At 37.8% G+C, this 24,040-nt stretch overlaps 1 long non-coding RNA gene across 2 annotated transcripts in view; it reads right to left on the bottom strand.

The window, feature by feature from the left end:
* Window positions 1-962: 962 nt before the first annotated feature.
* Window positions 963-24,040, bottom strand: part of LOC119246772 (uncharacterized) — a 150,990-nt gene continuing 127,912 nt past the window's right edge. For both annotated transcript variants that reach the window (XR_005125553.2, XR_008552034.1), the window contains exons 3-4: window positions 1,806-1,884; window positions 963-1,181 (exon numbers count right to left, since the gene is read on the bottom strand). This is a non-coding gene — a long non-coding RNA (uncharacterized LOC119246772). The remainder of the gene's footprint in view (window positions 1,182-1,805; window positions 1,885-24,040) is intronic.

The raw sequence follows: 24,040 nt of genomic DNA, 5'->3' as shown, positions 1-24,040 counted from the left end.
ATTACAGAACCACGGCAACGACCTGTAATTTGTACCTGCGTCTACATAGGAAATCTCATTCCACTTGTCATGGCTAATAAGGGAAATGATGTCTCACAGGGGAAACTGCTCTGCTTTTAGAGTTAGTAGTTCCTGGGGTCAAATCTTAATTCGGTTCCTACTAGCACATGGTTGTCCAGAAGTATTTGGGAGTGATTATTTCCTACATATTTCTTACGCTTTTTTTATGCCGATGGATAGACTGACTTTATTGCTTTGTTGTGAGAACTGGAATATGCATGACTGTCGCATGATTTCTTGTTTCCTAAATGGTCATTTAATTCAAAATCAAATATATTGGTATGAGAGGGAACCCCCAAAGCCAAGGCAAAACCAATCAATGCTTGTCTTAGTCTTAAAGTAGTGGGATAAAGACACTTAAAAACATTACTAAGCACAAAACATTCTCATTATAAACAATACTCCTCTGGATTTGACTCTGTGGATATTCTACATAAATCTTTAAATTCGTATCAGATGAGCCTTGTGTTGCTGAGTGCATAATGATGGCTGGTAGCTCGTTCCCTTTCTTCTAAGACCCATGTGAAGATTATCCCTCCCCAACTCCTTGAAGATTAAAATAATCATATGACTACCGCTTCATGAGTGTGGGCAAAGGTGGCATGTATTGTGTGAGACACTGGAGTTTACCACCAACTGCCCCGATGAGAAGGAAAACACCTCCAATATATCTTCCTTCAGCTTGGGTCCTGCAGTAATAACAACAAAACAACTCTCCTACTAATCTTTAACAGAAATGAATTAAATAAATCTTGATGGGCGAGAGGGGCATCAGAACACAGACACTAAATGTACCAGTCGATACCACAACTAGAACAGAACAACTTAGGTAAGCCAGATTATTCCACAACTTTCCTCTCCCCTTAAAGTTCCCAATGTCCTGCCCACATTCAGCTGGTGATTGTGATCGCACCGAGAAGTATAGAAGCAGACCAAAGCCTATGTTCAAGCTCTCGCAGGACTACTAAATCCATCACTCTTACCTCCTGTCCCGGCTGTGGCAGAACGTTCTGTGGTACGAAACCCGCCTCTCAGTGTGCACACTGGATTCCATCGCCTCTTCTTGCTTTATGAAATTGTGCTTAAGGGGACCTCTTCTCTCATGAGAGATCACAAATGTGCTACAGCAAAATACGCCATTTTGGCCTAAGGATTATGTTGAGTGGAAGGCAACTGAACACAGATACAGTTTTCCCCTTAACTGTCAAAAAGCAGGCCATAATTTCCCTAAATGAAGGTATTTCCTTTCCTCCCATCCCTCATTCCAGGAAGAGAAGAGAACTTTATCCCTGGAGGACAGCTGACAAGTTTGCATAAACAAAACAGACTTATTTCCCATTAGCTCCCCCATACGCTTCCCGGTGACTCCCCATAATAGACCATCATTGGGTTTGAAGCCCAAACCCTCTTCCCTTTTCACATGTTAAAAAGGCACATAAAGCCCAAGTCTAACTTTGCAGTGAACTCCTATGCACGTACATGATGAAAACGCTGCCCTTTTCTCCTGTGACTCTTTTATTTAATTTGCCCGGCCCCATTAACTGAACATAAGGCAGAGGAAAACTTCTCCCTCCCTGACATGCTTCGGCACTTCCTCCCTTTCCAGTGCATCATCTTCATTATCAAGCCATCACCCAGGGACAGCCTCTGTCTGAAATAAACCAAAATCCAACAACAGTCTACTTGAGATATAATCCAATTACTTTGCTTTCTGCTACAGCGTCACTTGAGTTGCCTGTACTCACCACTGCCACTTCTAAAGTAATTCTGTTGCACCCCTGACGCAGTCATCATTTTGCATCCAGCCCTCCATCACAACTGCTCCTGATGAGATACAAATGAACAATGTGTCACCCTACCCACTGTACACATACTATACAATTCTCATCTTCATTATGCAGCAGTTTTGATATAAAACAGTTAAAAGCTCTTCATTTGGCCTTTAAGTCACCACACTCTCTTTTTCCACACTACACTGACTCATCAGAGGGTCTTTCTCATCCCCTCATCAGAGGGTCTAGGCCTGAGAACAGGTTTCTCTTCTCATTTTGTACTCACTTCCTAGACCTTATTTAGTTAAGTGAGTGTTTTGTGACCAATTTCCAATATGTATGTGGGGAAATAGTCTCCACATACACGCGCATCCGCAGACCCAGCTGTCTGCCCTATAAACTCAATTCTAACCCTACCTGCCAGGAGATCAAGCACGCGCTTCCACAGGCTGACTCCCAATGCTGACCCCCCTCAGACACCAGTCAGAAGGCCAAGGGGTTACCTGTGCTTCGGAGCAAGCAGGTGCAGACTGGAAATTCCTATAGTCCCTTCCCTGGACTCCTGATGCCAATTTCAAGTCCAGGTCACTGTCTATACTTCAACCCCACTGGCTGTAAATCATAGGTTCCCATGCCCCCCAGCTTATGTGCTAGTGGAACAGCTGAAAGAACTCAGAGAAACATTTTACTCACTAGATTGCTAGCTTATTATAAAGGAAATGAACTCAGGAAGAGGCTCTCAGAGGTGCTGCAAGGGCAAGGTGTGAGGGAAGGGGCAGCGCATCCATGATTTCTTAGCCCCCCCAAATCCACACGTTCACCAACCCAGCAGCTCTACAAATCCTCCTTTGGTTTTTTGAGGTTTAATTGCACCGACATGATTGATGAACTCATTGACTGTTGGTGACTGACTCAACCTCCACCTCTCTCCTCCCCCAGGAGGCGGTCTGGGGTGGGACTGAAATTCCCATAACTCTAGTCACATGATTGGCACCATGGCAAGGAGCCCCCATCCTTGGGTGATTTCCAAATGTCACCTCATTAATATAACTGTGGATGCCTTTATTGTTCTTTCCGTGATATTCCAAGGGTTTTGGGAACTCTTTACCAAAAGGGGGGACTAAAACCAAATACAGGTATCTTGCTATAAATTGCAATATCACACAAGTCTTATGGCTTTGAAAAGCTACTATATCCTGAAAATGCCCAAATTAATTTTTTCTGCCCCAACTTGTTCCCTGAAATGTAAACCTGAACACTAAGTCTACTTAACTATTCAGCTGAGATGTCTAATGACTTATCATATTTAACTTGTCCCCTAACCTCCAAAAATGTTCTTTTCTCCAAGTTATATCCTTGACCTGGATTAATGCAATAACCTTTTGTCTGCTTCTTCCAGGTCACACCTAGAGTTTACCAGCCACACAATGGAGAGATCCTCTTAAAAAATGCCAGTGTCGTTACTCTCTCATTGTACTCCACAGGTTGCTCAGCTCAGAATAAAAAGCAAGGTCATATCTGGTCCACAAGTCACAGCACAGTCTGCTTCCCCAATTCCCACACCCATCTATACTTGCATCTCCTCGAGGATTTTTATTGCTCATTCTGCTTTAGCCACCTTGGTCTCTAGGCTGGTCCTCAAACAATATAAACATACTCTTTTCTGGCTGCCTTTGTACTTGCTAGTATTTCCATGTGCGATGAGCTTCTGCTACATCAGTAGTTCTCAAACTTGATCCATATTAGTTGCATGTGGGAAGCTTGTTCAAATATGCAGCCCTGGGGCCTCCCTGGTGGTGCAGCGGTTGAGCGCCACTGTCCACAGCCTCAGGTGTAGTCCCCATAGACTTTCCTCCACCAATTCACCTGAGATCTGTCTTTTTGATATCAAGAATATTCCTTATTTGTCCTTATCAGGAGACATTTATTAAATACACTCTTCAGTCTTTCTCAACTTGTTTTCTTTTGGTTTTCTTCACAGATATTATCACCATCTGATGTCATATAACTTGTTAATTCTCTGTAATCTTCCTCTTTCCCATCTACACCAATCAGAATTCAAATTCCATGAGAGGAGGGAACTTTGTCTACTGTTTACACTACTGTATCTAGAAGCCTAAGTTACTGTCTGACATACAGTAGGTCTACAATAAATACCAGTTTTGTTAATGATTTAGCAGAAAATTTGGGAGATAGTCCAATGAATACTAGAAGGAACTATTGTTCAAATATATATATATATATATATATATATATATGTCTGTATATGTGTGTGTGTGTCTATAACATATATAGAGGCAGGGTAATGTTCACTATGATGAGAGGAACAATGAAAGATTACTATCATCCGTGAAGTTTTTAAAAAGTAGAATGAATTTTAGGGAACAGAGATGATAAATTGTGAACGCCACTGTTTACATATTTTAAAAAGGGCTCTGTAGGGAAGCCAGTTATTTGTGGGGATCAAGAAAGTTGCCACAACTGTTAAGGGAAGTGAATAAAACAAGCGCCTACATTTCCCAGAAAACTAGAAGTTTCAATAGAATTCTGAGTTTGGGGGGAGGGGTTTGTCTGCACCAAGGGAGGTAGAAAAAGCATTTTCCACCTTTCTTCATTGACAACTGAGATGTCTAAATTTCTGTCTTGATCATAAAATGTGTTAACAAAATGCCATGCCTGACATAACTGCAAAATATGCACATGAGCAAAGATCAGCACCTTGTTTAGTATGCCCCCAAATGAACCCATTGGTGGCAAGTACTGGTCTGTTTAACATCTCAATAGTTTTACCTTTCCCAGAATATAAATGGAATCATATAATACATAGCCTTTTCAACAACTTTTTCCTACATAATAGTATGCTTTAAGATTCATTCGTAGCATTGCTTGCATTGGTAACTCGAGCCTTTTTATCACTAAATGATATTCTACTATAAGGACATGCCACATTTCATTTATCCATTCTCTTTTTTGAAGGACATCTCGGTTGCTTCAAGATTTTGGTGATTATGAATATAGCTGCTATACATATCCAGGTGCAGGTATTTGCTTAGACATAAATTCTCAAATTGGTTAGGTAAATACTTAGGAGCCTGACTACTGGATTATATGGTTAGACTCTTTTTAGCTTTGTAATTGATTACCAAACTATCCTCCAAAGTGGCTGAACCCACATTACATTTTATTAAAAAGAAAAATAAATGCTCCAGATGTTTAGCATTCACAAGTGGATATCATAATCATGGATATGGTTTCAATAATAACAGTGGATGAATAAGGCACATTTCAGGTTCACCCCATGGCACATTCATCTTGATGACTGTGCCAACACAATCCTAATGTATCCACCCAAACATCAGCTTTTGATATTGAGGCAATTTGACCTGTAGCCAGATGCTATCAAATGGTTTTGTGCATTACTTCATTGGAACATTCTAGAGCCCATTGCTCATTATTTGCTAGCTTCTGTGAAAGTTGGGTGTTTTAAGAAGCCTTGATGCTCCCATAGAGTTAGCTTCATCAACATTTGACTCACCAGGAAGAAATGAAAATAGGTGTTGTTTGGATGTGAGTGCACTCTTACAGATGTTAGGCCTATATCTGAATTATAAACCTCAGAAAATTCAGAAAGAAACTGGATCAATATCTTCAGTTGTTCCTTTTCTTGTTCTTCACCCATCATTTGGATTCTTATAGATTAAAGCTACTGAAATTTTAGCTTGCATCAGAATCGCCTGGAAGGCCAATAAAAGACAAATTGCTGGGACTCAACCTCAGAGTTTGATTCAGTGGCCCTCAGAATTTTATCTATAATATTCCCTGGTGTTGTTGATGCGCTGGTTCAGGGTCAACACCTGAAGCAGTACTGGATTAATATATGACATTCCTATGTTTTCAAAGCCTTTTGCTATTTTAATAGCAATAGTTTGCCTTTCTATACTTCCACATAAATGGAATGCTATTTTACTTAAACTCAGCAGTCATTTTTTTTTTCTTTTTTGCTATGCAATTAAAATGAAAGTGCCTGAATACACTGAAGTGCAATACAGTGAAGGTAGGGGAAAGAAAAATCATTTATTTGTCATACACTCAACATAAGTAAAGTATCCTTTATCTACCATGGATGGTGCTTATTCCAGTGAATTAGCTACTTGTGGTAGCTACAATATTGATTATAATCCCTGACTGTTTTGCAATTCATGAAAACAAAGCCACAGACCAGGTGTTAGGATAAACTTGGAGAATTTAAATATATATCCATCCCTCTTTTTCAAGTGCTCTCTCCTGGCATTAACAGGCATCTTCATCCTGCAAATTCCTTCAAAATTCCCAAAAGTGATTTTATTTATTTATCAGTTTGTTTTGTTATATTTTCTATACTTAAAGTATATATGTCTATACTTTCTAATTAAAATTTATTTTTAAAAAAATTGAATTATATTATACATGCAATTTTACCATTTTCAATTTTTACTTAAAATGTGTCACAGGTCTTTGTATTTTAGCACGTAGAATTGTACTGAATACTTCCTAATCTGTACCCAATGGACATTAGTTGTTTTCTGTGATTTCAAAAGGAATGAGGACAATTCTCATAAAACTTGTGTGAACTTTGCTATAGAATAAATTCCTCCAATAAGAATACTGGAGAGTATTACATGCTTACTATGTGTTTAACATATAGTTCCAAACTGCCCTGCAAAATAAGGTCACATCAATTTCTCAGTAGCAAATAGGTATGAAAGTCTCTGTGACTGAACCATGGGGTAACAGGGAGGGTGGGTGTGGTGTTTATAACATTATCATTAAGATTTTAAACACTGGGCCTCCCTGGTGGTACAAGGGGTTAAGACGCAACCTATGTACCCGACCGCAGCCACTGCAGCACGAGTTCGATCCCTGGCCAGAGAGATACCCACATGGCACAGCAGACCTCTCCTGACTCACCCGCTGCTCCCCTCATAGTGTATTTCAGTCAAGCTGCCTGTTCTGTTCCCCACTGTGTCTCTGGTGAATCCTCTCATCCCCCACACCTCTGGCCTGTACCCCAGTTCCTGTGTGTATAAATCTTAAAAACAAAAAGATTTTAAACACCTTTTAATAAGTATTTTAGTAAATTTTTTTTTGGTAAGATTTATTTATTTATACAAGAACTGGGGTACAGTCCAGAGGCACAGAAGGGCGAGAGAATTCACCAGAGACAGAGCAGGGAGCAGAACAGGCAGATGGACCGAAAGCACTGCATAGGGGTGCAGCAGGCGAGACAGAAGAGGTATGCGGTGCCATGTGGGTATCTCCCTAGCCTCTGCACTGCAGAGGCTACAGACAGCTTCACAGCACTGCACTCAACCTGCTGCGCCACCAGGGAGGCCCTATTTTAGTAAATTTTCAATCCACTTTCCTTCTTCCTTTTCTTTTTCACTTACAATCCTCTTTGACACTCTTGCTTTTTATTTCCTCAATATTTCATAAGTTCTCAAATTATTGAGATAAGAGCATCTTCCCTGATATATTGACAGAAAACATCTTCACAATACTGAATTTTCCTATTTGAGAGCATGACCTATTTCATGCTTAGAAAAATCCTTTTGCTGTTACAAAGACAAAAACAAAAATAAAAAAAAATAACTTCAGGATTATGGGGGAAATGATAAACATAATAATGACTTCCAAAGAAGTTTACATTTTAAATCTTGGACATGTGAATATGTTAGATTCCATGACAAAAGCGAAATTAAGGTTTCAGATGGAATTAAGATTACTAACCAACTGACTTTAAAATGAAGACATTATTCTGGATTCGCCAAGTGGACTAAGTGCAATCACAAGCCTTCTCAGAAGGACAAGAGGAAGGCAGGAGAGGAGGTCACAGCCAGATGTGACTCTGGAAGAATGTCACAGAGAGATGCAATGCTGCATCTTGGAGACAAGATCCAAGAACCAAAGAATGAGCATGATCATTGCATGCAGGAAACAGTCTCCTCAAAGATCCCCAGAAAGAAGTATAGCACTGTTGACAACTTGCTTTCAATACAGTGACACTCATGGACTTCTTGCCTCCACAACTGTAAGATAATAAATTGTGTTAAGACACTAAGTTTGTGGTAATTTGTTACTGCAGCAACAGAAATCTAATACTGGAAATTAAACACATTAATTTAGGGATATAAGGAATAAAATACATAGTATCTAATGTTAAAAATGTTGCTAAACATGATAAAGTACAATTACAAAGGGTAATTAGATTAGTATCTTTGAAACAAGCAGCTATTACATTTATGCACTGGACTTGTCACCGGGGAAAGTCTAAGGTGTATGAAGACAAGTTCTCTCTTCTTCCAGAATTTTAATTGAACTGATTTAAGCATATAAAATGGAGAATTAATGGCAACAAGATAGAGGTCAAATTTTCTACAAGAAAAACCAACAGCGAATTTGTGGGGGTTAGATTCCTGAAAACTGTTGTGTAAGCAAGTTCATGATTTTAAAACTCAAGATCTAGTGTGCAAATGGAGTAAGTTGGGTGGATGAAGGCACTGGAATAGAAAACTACGTAATTCATAATTAACATATTCACATTTGCTAGGCTGAGTAACTAAAAGAAAATTAGTAAATAGACCCTTAATGACATTGATTTAGACGCAGTAGGATACAAATAATTTTAAATTACTCATCCCTAATTTCTAGAAACTTGCAAACCCTCCCCTCACCTTTGAGGAAAAAAAAATGCTTGAAAACATATTTGGCCTTCTCCTGAGTCTCTGCTTAAAAGACATTTCCCAAATGCCCAAAAATAGATGACTGGATCAAGAAGATGTGGTACATATATACCATGGAATATTACTCAGCATTCAAAAAAGATAAACACATGCAATTTGCTGCAACATGGATGGCGCTGGAAGGGATCATGCTCAGCGAAATAAGCCAAAAAGAAAAAGAAAAATACCGGATGGTCTCACTCATAGCAGGAATCTAGAAAACTTAAATAATGGACCAGGAAAATGAAAAACTATAAGAAAGTGAAAATCAAAATCAACAAAAAACTATGAACCAGAGACACTTTTAGGGGGGCGGGGGCGGGAGGGGAGGGATTGGGGTCAGAATGGGGGGCGGCAATTGTATGGGGAATATAACAATAAAATTTATAAAAAAAAAAAAAAAAAGAAATTAAAAACAAACAAAAAAAAAAAAAAGACATTTCCCCCTACCTCATTCAACTCCATCTCAACTTCCATGACTCTTCTGATTTCATTACTCAGTATTCTTGATCTTCAACTCCTGGATCCTTCATTAGTCCCAGAGATAAACGAGTGACTCATATACTTGAGAGGAACAAATCTTTAGGTGACCTTTACTCAACCTTTTCCAAAATTCCCCCCCCCCCCAAATGCATAGGCTTACTCGGAGATGAGTGCGGGTGCTCATTACACTCTCATATAACAAGAAACCTGGAAACCAGATGACACGGCATGGGTCACTCAGTTACGATTTTAGAAATCAAGGTTCTAATCATCTGTTGGACTACCATCTGTGACAAATTGGCTCTCCATCTGTGTGCTCTTCTCATGTTCACAACAATGGCTGCTACAATTTGACACATCTGTTTCAAAGTGAAGTTTCTCCTTACAAGTCAACTTTCAATGTGGAATATGTTTTTCCTCTAGAGGATGCCTACCAATATTAGTCAATATTGGCAGGCAGGCCCATTCATAAATGAAAGAAAGACTGAGAAAACGAGTTTCCAGCAAAATCAGACTATTTTTGGATGTACAACTGTCTTTAGGAAAAGGTTGTGCTAGGATCTGGGAACACATGCAAGATTGGAGACAATGGCCGTTATTCTTGGAGATGAAACAGCAGTGCCACAGTTATTCCGTGATAATTTCTATCAACTTTCCTTGACATTTTCCATTTTCTCATCTTTTCTGGCCATGCTCTTGGCTGTCACCACAATTCAGGTCCTCTATTACCTCTTATTAACTTTTGTTTTCACTGTATTTTCTATTGGCCTGAAACCCATGATCAGTCATTATGACACTTCTATCTTCTGCATCCAAAATTCTTGCTCATTTGTGAAGTTTTTGAGCTGCCTACCTATGTAAATGTACTCCAAGAATGTGTCTAACTTTATATATTTAAGAGAACAATTACTACAAGTAATGATTTAAAATGCTGTTTCATTTTGGGGTGAGATATTAAGCCAATAGCTTACTAATATACCTTGCTAATATGTCTAATAACATTCTAATATTCTTACTAATATCTCAGTTATTCTTTAACATTTAGCATTAAATATCAAAGGCAAAAGTTAAAATTATAAAACTATAAAAATTTATAATTGTAAAAACCAGATATATAGACTGTATTCCAGTGGAATAAATTGTAATTTAAGTACCTAAGACCAAAAACAAAAGATGAGACAATGAGCTCAGGATAATTTGTGCAATATTATATAATTCACTCTAGCTAAAAAGTTAAAATGTTAACACTAAGAACTAGAAATGATTGGGAAATTAAAATGGCACTTCTTAAAAATACACAAATTTTGGTTGGATGGAGGGGTCAATACAGATCCTAACATTCACATTCTATTTTACTAATATTTCAAAAAGAGTTATCTGTTACCTTTATTCTTTTTCTATTAGTGAGTGAATATAGGGAGTAGTATATAATATTAAGGTTTTATTATAGTAAGCAAAGAAGCATTTAGAATATATATATGATAATTGGAAATCATTTAAAATTAGGAGGATTTTAGGAGTGATGCACACTGTGTTTCTGAAATTACCATCTTGCTCTCTTTTTGTTGAAATGATACAAAATAGGCTTGTGTTCTTACAAAGACTACAACGGTAGTTTGCATGCAAGGGTGTATATTGCTTATACTTAAAGTTTAACTCTATTTAAATTTAGACATTTGAATTGCAATTTCAATGGCTTAAAGTATTGAGAGATTTTATTTAACTGGAAAGCCTAGATTATGATTCTGACCTCGAAGTGCAATGGTACTAGATTGTATGGTGTAGTTTTAATTATGTGCTGCTCTCTGACCTGCTGCGCTTTTCTTTTGGCCCAATCAGTTTCTTGAGGCTTTGAAATAATTGAATCATGATCAAGTAATGATTCTTTCCACTCTCATACAGAAGACCTTAATAATTTAAGTCTACTGTAAATTTTATGTTTTTCATAAAACGAACATCGGTAATCTTACCTAAAATTAGCTCATCTTTTATTTAAAAGCTGAGGCTGAGCTCCAATGTGCTAACAGACATAGTTTTAACCTACTAAACAGATTGCCTTTCTATGGTTTTATTAAATATCTTAAATATGCTGATAAAGGTATTGATGTCTGCAGGGATAAACACATTCAACTAACAGTTTTCATTGGGCGATTCTTCCATCACCCAATTCCTTATTGAACTATCACAACTGAGTATGTAGCAATAATGATGGCGTTTGAAATATACTCTAAGTATCCACTGTGTTCTATAAGTATTTACTGAGCAATTATGTTCAGGATATCACACATCTCTACCTTATAGGGTCACAGGTGAGTCAGATAACAACAAACTTAAAAGTACAGAAGAAATTCAAGTGCACTGCAGGGGAGAAAGTGTTAAAGGCCAATGAATGGAATAGATACATCCAGCCACACATTCTCTATTTCTGTGGAATAGGCATTTTGGAAAGCTCTTTACCATTTCTTATTATATTAAAAGAATACTCGAACACAGAAAAACAGAGATTAACCTGAGTTTTAGACTTGAGCGTGAAGTTAGAGGAGCAAACTAGAAATAGTCTATCTAGAGCAGTTTTCAGGAAGTAGATCACTGAAAGCAAAGATCAAAGAGAATTGTACCCAATGTGAATATGAAACATCTAGTCGCCAGGGTTCTTTGGGTTCAATGAATACATTCATTTCCAAATATACCACAAAGGTAAACTATTTTATTTTACACCCGCCATTGCCCTCATATGCAAGGCATGGTCAGAGGACTTGATGGCACATGATAGTTTCAGTTCTAAAATATCATGTTTCTATAGGAAGTAAATGGTAAACATGTAGTCCATATCTTGAAGGACAGTGAATCTAAAGGCAAAGAGAACAATCCAGAAATCCTTTTATATCATGCCTAAAGAACTGTTTGTCCAACTTATATAATGATGATGTGCTTTACTTAATAGCATGTATGTTTTCTTCAACGGATATTTTCCTTTTTGATGATATTTTGATTTCCAAAATATAAAGTTCATATTTGTTTCTACAGTTTCATAACCTTGTATTTTTAAACAAGTGGACCTTTATTTTTATTATATAAACTTTGTATCTTTAAACAAGTTGACCTTAATTTAAAATTGTGAAATATCTTTGCTCTCCTTTTTAATAGCCTAGCCTACTTTCCACTCGACATCTATTTGAATTTTAGATGATTGCTATTTTATTATTTTGCTCATATATCTTCTGTGAAGTCATCCTATACTTACAAATACAATCCCACATTTTTTCTATTCCTTTAATATCCTTAATGAACTCTTTGAACTGAATTTTTTAAATTGTCACTCATTCTGGATAATAATATATCATTTGTTATTTATCATTTTTATTAAAGATGCTTTGTATTTAAAATCACCAGTCAATCCTTCCCTGGCAATCATGATTCTGTGCATAAAAAAAAAAAAAAATCCAGTTATTCCCTAAAGAAAAGTGAGCATTTTGTGAATGGCCAACCTAGCAAACTTCTAGATATTTAAGTCCCATATAAGTTTCCTATCTGGTGTTTAGGTTACTCTGTTAGTTAGTAATCAATGTGTCTATTTCTACAACAGGGTGAATCCTAAAGGACTAAATAAGCATTTTAGCATTTGTGGGCCACGTGGTCTCTGTCACAGTTACTCAGCTCTGCCACTGTCTTCTTGAGGGCAGCCATAAATAATACCTAGAATGGGTGTGACTGCTGTTGTAACAAATCTTTATTTACAAGACATTGGCCTGCTATATTCGGCTCATAGGTTACATTTTTGTCAACTCCTGTGCTATAATATCAAATATTTGGTAACACTTTCTGAAAATGTTATTTCCTATTTTGAAGTAAAATGAGAAAGTATTCTCATGAATGAGATAATTTTGCAAAACATGAGGGTGTTACATTAGCTGAGGAACATGTTTATAAAGTTTTACAGGAAGACAGTTTTACTCTCTAAATGATCAAATGATAAATATCATTTTTTAGTTTTAGTAGCCTTAGTAGCCAACAAGAAAAAATAAATTTGTTCAGGAGCTGTCAGGCTGAAATTCTAGGACTGGTTGGACAGCTTTTCCCTCCAACAAACGGAACTGGGCAGCCTCAGAATTACTCATGTGTGCATTTTGCAAGCCTGAGCATAGTGGAAGAAACAAACGGAGATTCTATCTGTATTAGTCAGAGAGCATCTTGAGGAAAATGGAGCGGTATACTCAGTGAAATTCAAATAAACAAAGAGCCTATTATAAAAAAAAAATACATAGAACTTTACAGAACATACAACTGAGCCTCAGAGGGAACAGAAAATCATTAAAAATATACTCTCTCAATTTCTCTCTTCCTCTTTCTTACTATGGTGCTTTCCACTAGTTTTTTTTAATAACATTCATTCCACAAATTTCACAAACCCCAGTCTTTGAAGTACCCCATCTCTCCAACTGAGTTTTCAATGAGTTTCTCTATCTGCCCCTTCCTTTTAAAGCATGGTTCCCCAGGTCCCGTGATTTCCATCTCTTTCCATTCTTCTTTTCTGGGGCAATATCACTGATAATTATGATTTCCTTTCTCTTCCACAGGCTTAGAAACCCTTACATCTTCATTTCTAGAGACAATCTTTGTTCTAAATGCCAGAACTATGTAGGATGTCATTTATTTACCACTCCTCCTTCATTAGAAACCAGAATCCATACTCAACAGACTGAATGCTACACTCATTTTTTAGCTCCTATTCTTCTTGGGTTGGACAGGCTCTTTATTGAACTCACCATTGTCCCTGTCAATCAAGTCACAACTCTCAGAGCAATTCTAAACCTCTCTAGCTCCGTCAGTGTCAAACAGATCTTTGTCAGTTTCCCCTCCTTTAATAGCTGTTAAAGCCTCTCCCTATCATTTTGCTATAGTCACAACCTAGGTCATCAATCATGTATCACCTAGAGCAGGGATAGCCAACAGTTCGATGACACAAGCCACATTCATAACTTAGAAGCTTGTAGCAGCCACATAAAACTAAAAAGAAACAGGTAAGATTACTTTTAATAGTACATCTTATTTAATCCCAATATTAAAAATGCTACCATTTTCAAAATATGAAGGTGAACCATTAATAGGATCTTACATTCTTTGTTTTCTTTGTTATTCTATGTATGTGCTATGCTGGTTAGCACATACAACTCAGTTCTGACCAGCACATTTCAAGTACTCAGCACCCTAAGGTAACTGGCTACCTGGTGGACAGCAAACAGCTGAACTACAGGCACAGCTTCTCTGCCCCCAGGCCCATCCTCCGCACTACTGCTATGGCACTGACATTTCCATTATGCACATTTGATTTGCACACTTCTCTCCTTCATATAATTATCCATGGCTCACTTGATAATGTCTGACCTCCTTTTCGTGTCTCCCATCATTCTCTGTGTCCACATAGCTGCCTGCTTTCTCCTCATTTGTTAAGTCCTGACTCACGTCACCATCAAGTTCACTAATCTTCCAGCGAGGGGACCTCCTGTCCCTGTGCGGTTTTCGAATACTTTTGTTGTTTCCTTCTCTAAGAGGTTTATCTCCTTCCTTTTGTCTTTAGCCTGAAGAACTTCCACGAACTTCATGTTATAAATGTGTAGTCTGTGAGGCCCTCCATGAACCTACCTGTGCCAAACATCATCATTCACTCCTTCTCCACAGTGCCTTCACAATTATTGAGGGGGAAAAAAAAAACAAAACACTTACAATGGTATCCATTAATAATGTTTTATTTGTCCTTTGATTAGGCTTTGAAACCCCACGTGGCCTGAGAGAAAGCCTTACTTATCTTTGAACCCCCCAGGGCACATGATAGAAGCTCAATAGATCAGTGCTTAATAAAGAAAATATTAAGTACCTTCCACTGAGGGACACCTTCCCAATTGGGAAACCATGGGAATCACAAGTGGCCCTCCTGTACAGTTACCCCACATGATGACATTTTGGTCAATGATGAATCCCCACACATGATGGTGGCCCCCAAATTCCTAATTTCCTGGTGCTATTGTAGTGGTTATCACACTACAGTACTTTATTCTGGCAGCAGCCTCCTAGCATCTTGTGTTTACCTCGTCTCTTGCTAGCATTATTTTTCCTTGTGCTTGATTTAGTCTCATGTTTTTTTGTTCATTATGGTCCCTAAATGTGTCAAATGCACTGCTAATGTTGCCAGTAAGAGGCCATGTCAAGTGATTGATCTGGAAATCAAATTAAAAGTGATTAAGGACAACAAAAGTAGGAAATGAGTGATGGTCATTGCTTGCCAGTCACGCATGTGCCGACAAAGCTACGATCTTGAACAGGAACATAGAGAGGGAAGCTGTTCAAGTGTCTACTTCACTGACAGCAAAGAAACTGAACAAAAATTCAAGGACTTCTGTCGGATGTGGAGAAAGTTGTAATGATCTGGAGTAAAGACCGGACACAGACACCTACCTCTCTCAGCACCATGACCTCACAGCCAAAGCAAAGAGCTTGTTTGAGATGTGGAAAGAAAAGGCTGCCTCCAATGACAGCACTGAATTTCCTGCTAGCTCTGGGTGGTTTAATGCATTCAAGAACCATTATTTATGGCATAATGTGAAACTGAGTGGTGAATCTGCTGATATGATTGCTGATGTAAAGGCAACTGAAAAACTTTTGGAAACTCTAAAGCTGATTGTGGAGGAGAATTACTTGCTAGATAATTACATGCTAGAGAATTAATAAGTCCTGGTGAACTTACTAATGAGGAGTTGTTGGAACTGGAACAGTAATGCATTGCTAAAGAAGAGACAAGAGAAAAGGAAACTGCAAGAGAAGAATCAAAAGATTTTCATTAATAGAGGAATGTTCATGGTACACTATCTACTCACAAGCAAATCTGTGATGAAAGAAAAAAAAAAAAACAAGCAAGCAAACAAACAAAATGCCATGGACATGTTTCTGAAGAGAGCAACACCTCCTCAAGAACTTCAGGCAGGTCCTTCAGGACATATTCCAGAAGAAGCCACTGTTATCATGGAGATGATGGCTCCATGCAAATTATTGTCCCTGAGACTCCCCCCTCAAGTGGGTAAGTTGTAGAGGTAAATGACAGTGATAATAATGCACAAGACTAGGCCAGTGTGTGTTGGTGTCTTCATTTTTACCAACGTTCTAAAGTAAAAAAAAAAAAAAAAAAATTAAGGTAGAAAACATCGAACATAAGAAATTATTTTTGTACAAATATAATGAGCTTGTGTTTTAAGTTGTGCTATTTCCTAAGAGTTAAAATGTTAAAATATTTTACATTGATAATATAAAAATGTTACAGTAAGCCAAGGCCAATTTATTACTGAAGAAATATATTTTGTATAAATTTAATGTCACCAGAGTATAGTGTTTATAAGGCCTGCAGTAGTGTTAAGTCCTAGGACTTTCCAGTAACTCCTCCTCACTGACTCCCCCAGAGCAACCTCCAGTACTGCAAGATCATAGTAAGTACCCTGCATGGGTGGACACTTTTTTGTCATTTATAATAATTTTTATGGTAGTTTTTCTATGTCTAGATGTGTTGAGGTGCACACAAACATCATCCTGCTTTGAGCTATATTAGCCATGAATGGAATGAATGGTTTTGTCAACTGGAATGAATGGTTTTGTCAACTTTGGATTAGAGAGGAGGTGTGGACCTGGACAGCAAAGTGGGAAAATGGGAGAAGTCAAGTCTTGTGTGTGAATTTATGTGAACTGAGGTGAAAATTCTGAGATCAGTGGTGGGGTGACCCATTCAATCCCTGACTACCTACTCTTATGTGTCTTAGTTCTATTTTAATACATTCTGGAAATTTTCTCTTTACTGAACTGAAAATCCTAGCCACTTCTGAGATAAGGAAACAGTCACATTTCCTGAAATTTGATGTATCAATGAACTGTACATTTGCTGAACAAAAATATAACCAAATAAACATTCCTGCAATTTTCAGAGTTGTATATCAGCAGAAAAAAAACATCGAGACTCTATGAACTTGACCTTGCATGTTTAGTTTTGTAACAGTGTATATTCTGTGACACTGGTAGGATTCTTAATGGAAATGGGAAAACAAAGGATTTTATGGTTTGGTTTGGTTTTATTCCTCCTCTTGGTCACCAGCAAGCAAACACTCTTGTGATCTCAATGGCTGCTATTTGATGGAAATAAGAATTTAAATCTAACAGATGCTTGGAAGCACAGCACAAGTTAAAATATGCAACCAACAGAAACAGCAAAAAAATCCGTGGGCTGTTTGACACACACATACAGAACTCTTCCTATAATCAGAGATAATTACCAATGTTAGGAGATCAAAAGCATCTTTTTTGGTCCTTGAAAAGCTAAATATAAATTGAAAACAGACACCAGCAGGTATACTAAATTTACTAGATGCATATTTTTTTGTGACAAGGGGCTAAACCATTTTATAGCTATACACCTTCTTTGCATTTCATGTACACTTTTTAACATATACATTTGCTACATCTGGTTCCTAACAGCATTATTTATTTTTCTGGGGTAGACACTCATTCCCTGTAGTCAAAAAAAGAATGAACCATGGTGTACTTTTGCAAAATAAAAACAAGTTTTCTCTGAAAATGTGTTCCCATGGGCCTGCTTTACATCAGATTCTAAATTTTAAAAGCAAAATTTAAATTTTGGTATTATAATAGAAACATAATGCCAAATAGGGGTACAGCACAACCTCTATTTCTTATTCTTGTTTAAGTCCTGTCTTTGCTTAACTAGATTACTTTGCATGTGTAGATATTTTAGCTGTCTTCACTCTACTTCCCAATGTTATATCTAGTATATATAAGTCATACAGTCCCTACGCTGACAACATTTTTTAATAACATAGACTTTAGGTGTCATGGAAACAATCTGCAAATGGAAATCTTCACCTGATTATATATATTCTTACTCATAGAACACAGCATTTTAAAATTTGTTTTGTATTCCTAGCAAGGCAGAGGGGATTATACTTAAAACAGCATTACTGCTGCCTGGAGTGTTTCTCCTCAAAGTACATGGTCTGTATGGGGAGAGATTCATACCTAAGAATGAATTAGAGTACTCAGAGAAAGAGAGAAATCAGTACCAGGCAAGTAATCAACAATAGCTTGCAGGTAATTTTTCATTTGGTAATGAGACTGTAGAGCTTTGTAAAATGTGTGTGTGTGTGTGCGCGTGTGCACGAGCACACACGTTGTTCTTCTCAAATATAGTTCACGGTCTCCTTGTTCCCTATAAAAAATATTGCTAAATTTCCTAGCATAACATTCAATTTCCATTTTCACCAATCTGGCCCTGGCCTAGCCTATGTTTAAAAATTCATCCTGCGCCTCCCTGGTGGCGCGGTGGTTGAGCGCTGGGTTGCGAAGCTGCCCGCAGCCTCTGCAGTGCCAGTTCGATCCCCGGCTGCTCCCCGGCCACCGGAGGAGGGTCCCACATGGTGCACAGACCTCTCCTGCCGCCCGCTGCTCCCCTCAGCAGTGTACTTCGGTCCTTCTGCCTGCTCTGCTCCCCACTCTGGCTCTGGTGAATTCTCTCACCCTCCCACGCTTCTGACTGTACCCAGTGCTTGTATAAATAAATACATCTTTTAAAATAAGTAAATAAATAAAAATTCATCCTTATTCTGTCCACAAATCCTCTGATGACACTAGATTATTCAATGTCCACTGAGCATATTATTTAGTTTTCTAACTGAAAATTTGCCTTTCACGAATCTGTCCTTTTCTTTCCTCCACTCCCTTCTTGTCTCACTTCCTCACCATCTCCTAACGGTTTATTCTTAAAGGCCTCCTAAAAGATGAACTATTTGGGCCTCCACCACTTAGTCCCACTAGCATATTTAAGGACAGACTTATCTGTCTTCTCCAAGCATTTTGAATAGAACTATTAAATAAATTTCATCTGGATTTGTATTTTTATTCCATTACCTCCATATCTATTTCTCCTACTATATGGTAAGATATGCATGCTAATTCTAACTCGTCTAAGTTGTAAAACAGGGTCTTAAACACATTGTATTCATGTGTATTTGGAAAATATTCCATAATATATGATATTGAAATTTTTAATGCTAGTTTAGAGTAGGAGGTCAGTATACTATCACCCGAAGGCAGACCACCTACTTCTGAAAATAAAGTTTTAATGGTACATAGCCATGGTCCAATAGAAATCTACCAACCTAACTTATTTACTCTCTAGTCCTTTACTGGGAAATTTTGCTGACTCCTAACTTAGAGCAATCTACACTAGTATACAATCATGACAGTAAACAATACATGCATGGGACTCCATATTTCAACTTTGTCTAAGTCCTATTTATTGTACCAAGTGGTAATGTAAGTAATGTATTGTGATGGTCAGTTTTATGTATCAACTTGTAGTTATTCAAGCAGTCAAACAATAATGCAGGTCTTTCTGTGAAGTTATTTTGTTACAATAAAGTTCATAATGAAATTAAAGCTGATGTTAAATAGAGGAGATTATCTTCAATAACCTGGGTGGTCCTAATTCAATCTGCTGAAAGGCCTTATGAAAAAAAGCTGATCTATATGAAGAAAACATTTCCAGATATGAAGATGTAAACTGACTTTGCTTCACTAAACAAAATTTGGGGTGGGCGGCTGGGAGGAATAAACACAATAGCAGCTTAAGTCAGTCACACCTAAGTTTATGCAGAGAGGAACAAGGATTTTCTGCATGTTGTCTTTGTAATAAGAATACACTTTCTCTTTTGAATCAATGTTTTTGTGTCCTTTGGGTAGATCCCTAGGAGTGGAATTGCCGGGTCATATGGTAGCTCCATTTTTAGTAGACTGAGGAACCTCCAGACAGCTTTCCATAGTGGTTGGACCAGTTCGCACTCCCACCAGCAATGTAGGAGAGTTCCTTTTTCACCACATACTCGCCAACATTTGTTGTTGCTTGTTTTTTTTTTTTTTTTTTTTTTTTTTTTATATGTGCCATTCTTACTTGTGTAAGGTGGTACCTCAGGGCGGTTTTGATTTGCATTTCCCTGATTATAAGGGATGCTGAACATTTTTTCATATGCCTGTTGGCCATCTGCATTTCCTCTTGGGAGAAATGTCTTTTGAGTTCTTCTGCCCATTTCTTGACTGGATTGTTTTTGTTTTTGGTTGAGCCATGTGAGTTCTTTGTATATTTTTGTGATCAGTCCCTTATCAGTTGAATGGAATGCAAAGATTTTTTTTTCCCAGTCAGTGGGGTGTCTCTATGTTTTGGTTAATGTCTCTTTTGCTGTACAAAAGCTTCTTTTCTATGTTTATTGCAGCACAATTTGCAATAGGTAAAACCTGGAAACAACCCAAATGCCCCAAAATAGATGACTGGATCAAGAAGATGTGGTATATACACAATGGAATATTATTCAGCAATCAAAAAAGATAAACTCATGCCATTTGCAGCAACATGAGTGGAGCTAGAAGGAATTATGCTCAGTGAAATAAGCTAGAAGGAAAAAGAAAAATATCGTATGGTTTCACTTATAGCAGGAATATAGGGGAACCAAACAAGACATCAGTGTAAAAAATAATAACAGTACAAAACACAACAAAACAAAAACAGACAGTTATAAATCAGAGACATCCTGCAGGGGAGGAGGAGGGAGAGGGATCAGAGGGAGGGAGGAGCACAGGGGACTGAGGTAATGGTCCACGGGTGCATTAGGGAAGGAAACTCTAGGGGGACTACACCTGAGGGGGTGGGGGGAAGCAAATATTGTTCAAAAATGAACAATGATGCAAAAAAAAGATATTTGAAAAAGAATATTCTTTCTCAAGTTAAATTTTCTTTTCACCACTAATTTACTCACAATTTCTTCATGAACCAAAAGTTTCACTGTTTTTATGGAACTAAATCAGAGATATCATACTGCTGTTTTGGTCTATAAATTTTTCAATTACTTTTTTGAAAAGCACCTTCGTTTTTTCATCCAACTTGCATATACTTGAGTACTTTAAAACTTCTCACAATAAAGTTTGGAAAGACAAAAACAGATTTCCAGTTACCCTTTTCTACAGACTTACCTATCCAGTCCCCATAACTGCATAAGCCAGTTGCTTGTGATAAATTATTTAATATGTTTCTCTAATTGGTTGTTTCATTGCTTAAATCCTGACAGATATATGTACCTTTATGAGCTGAAGAAGTTAAAGCTGACTCCAATAAAGGAATTCATTTTCCATCACAGGAAACCTGTATTAAGGCATGTTATAACTGTTTAATATAATGCTTAAAAAGCATTATTTTCATAATTTTGCCTGGACCTGACAGAAGTAGAACGATGTTCAGATAGTCATTTCTACTAGGCCACCTATTCTACTACATTATGTAATATTCACTCTTTATTTTAATATGGTCAAAGTTAACTTATTTATTATTTATCAAAAGTAATTTCCTTCTTAAACACCTATAACTTAGGGAAATACTCCTCACTCTCTGACATCGAAAACATATACTAATTTTCATTGGTGACAAAGGAAATTTCCTATTATTAATATTGCCTCAATGTACAGTTGAGGGGAAAAAGTCAAGCCAAATTCAAAGAGAGGGAGAAAAAAAAGAAAACTCATTTTTGTTAGTGTAATCTTTTGTTTGGATACAAATAATAATACTTTTCCTTGTATGTGAAAGGAGAGACTGCTTTTTTGACTTTGTTTATAAAATAACCTTCCTTTATCATTGAGGGCAAATACCTGAAATATTGTCCTTTCAAGACTTCTGCTTTGTTAAAAAGTACCCATCATGATCTGACCCTCCACAGAACTCAGTATTTAGAGACCTCATAGGGCATTGTTTGCTCTTGGAGAATCTGAACTATAACAGTGCAGAGGTATTGGGCAATGTGCAAGACTAACAATCTATTTGACAAATGAAGTGATAGCTTCTAAATACAAAAAAAATTCTTATTTTTATTGAATCTATGGTTGTATTATAAAAAGTAGTATATCTAATGTGTTTAAAACTAATTACATCATTCTTAATCTCATACGCAAGATCATTGAACTAGATGTCAGATTTCCTGGGATCTCAGCTAGATTTCTAAAATTAATACTTGAATGATTGGGCCAGTTACCTAACATTCATGAGTCTCATTCTCCGATGTGTAAATATGAATGATGATATTTTTTTTGTTTCTCTGCACAGAGTTAATTTCAGAACCAAAAGAAAGAATCAGAGAGAGATGAGAACACTAATGCAAAGGTGGTATTACTTGGAGGGGCACTATCTCAGAACCTTTGAAAATATGATGAAAACTACAGTAATTTCTTTAGACAAATTCATTTATTGCCACACAGGTGATTTTTTCCCCAGATCCCAGCATGTTCACAGTCCTCTGCAAACTTATCTTTGAACCACTCCAGTGGAACTTATATTTAGAAGCCCCCTTGCAAAGTCCTTTTGTTACAGCTGTATCTACATGAAAAGGGTGAAGAACATTGAATAGGCAGCACTTTCCCTGCCCCCTTTACATGCAGGTACCTTGGACTACAAGTCCCAGTATGACATGAACCAGACTTCCTGAGTGGGGGTTAGCTGGGAAGGAGCAAGGTAGATATATAAATAGAGGGGGGCACATGTGAGGGAACTTGGAGGATAAATGTGGAGGAGAGGCATGTACAGACACTTGGAAGTGGTACGTGGAAGAGATGTATGTAAGAGACATGTAGGGCGGTTGCTCCTGGTTGTTGGCAGGGACAATGACAGCTGTAATCCTGATGTGGTATATTTTGAATTTTGACTCTCCTTCTGTCCTAGTTTTCTGGGACCTGTCTAAGCCCCTCCTTGTGGTTTCTTGCCAGAAGGTACTTAGCTTTGGGACCTCAATGACCTTATTTCAGGTGAAGCCTTTTTGACTGGGCATTTGCCTATGAGGGGGTTGGTAATCTTGGGAGTTTTACTGGGAAAGGATTATTTTGAATCCTGTCTTCTCTCTCACTATGCACACCAATTCTATTAAAAATATTTCACAATAGGAATCTGCTTCTTTGTACAGATGGCTAGATCTCTTTTATCGCAAACATCCCTTACAGCTTGAGGCTCCTCAGTACTCTTCAGTTGCATGCTAACATGATGTTGAATAGCCAAGTTACGGAAACAACCTAAGCACCCAACGACAGATGAGTGGATGAAGATGATGTGGTGCATATGCATAATGAAATGCTATTTAGTTGTTTTAAAAAGGATGAACTCTTGTCATCTGCAGCAACATGGATGGAAGTGGAAAGGATTATGGTAGAGAAACAAGCCAGAGTGAGAAAGACCAATACCAGGCAATTGCACTAGCATGTGGACTACAGGGAAAGAAACAAAACAAAGGAATTGACAAAATGTAACCAAAACAGAGACTATCTAGAAACATGACTGCAGAATTGAAGCTTCCAGGAAGTGCTGGTGGGCATGGGAACAAAAGGGAAAGCGGCCTAATGGTCTGTGGTAAAGGGATATGGGTTTTCTAGTGATGAGTGGGGTGTGGTGATGTACATCTGAGGAGGCGGGAACCCACTCCCCTGAATTATATACAGTGCTGTAAGCCAATGTTCCCTCAGAATAAGTACTACGTTAGATATATTAGCAGATATATAATGCTGTAAGTGATATAAAATAGTGTATGTTTGTACTATTCCATTTTTTTTAGATTTTTTTTATTTATACAAGAGTTGGGGTACAGGCCAGAGGTAGGGGTGAGGATTCTCCAGAGACAAAGGGGGAAGAATAGGCAGACAGACCGAAAGTACTGCTGAGGAGAGCGGTAGGCAAGACAGGAGAGGTCTGCTGTGCCATGTGGGTATCTCCCTGGCTGGCAGGAATCAAACCCGCACTGCAGAGGCTGCGGACAGGTGCTGCACTCAACCTGCTGCACCACCGGGGAGGCCCTCTACTATTCCATTTTTTAAAGTAGTTTTGGATAGATGTGTTTA

This window comes from Talpa occidentalis, unplaced genomic scaffold (assembly GCF_014898055.3).
Source record: "Talpa occidentalis isolate TD23 unplaced genomic scaffold, MPIMG_talOcc4v2.1 talOcc4.15, whole genome shotgun sequence".
NCBI lineage: Eukaryota > Metazoa > Chordata > Mammalia > Eulipotyphla > Talpidae > Talpa > Talpa occidentalis.
This window is presented reverse-complemented; position numbering and strand designations above follow the sequence as displayed.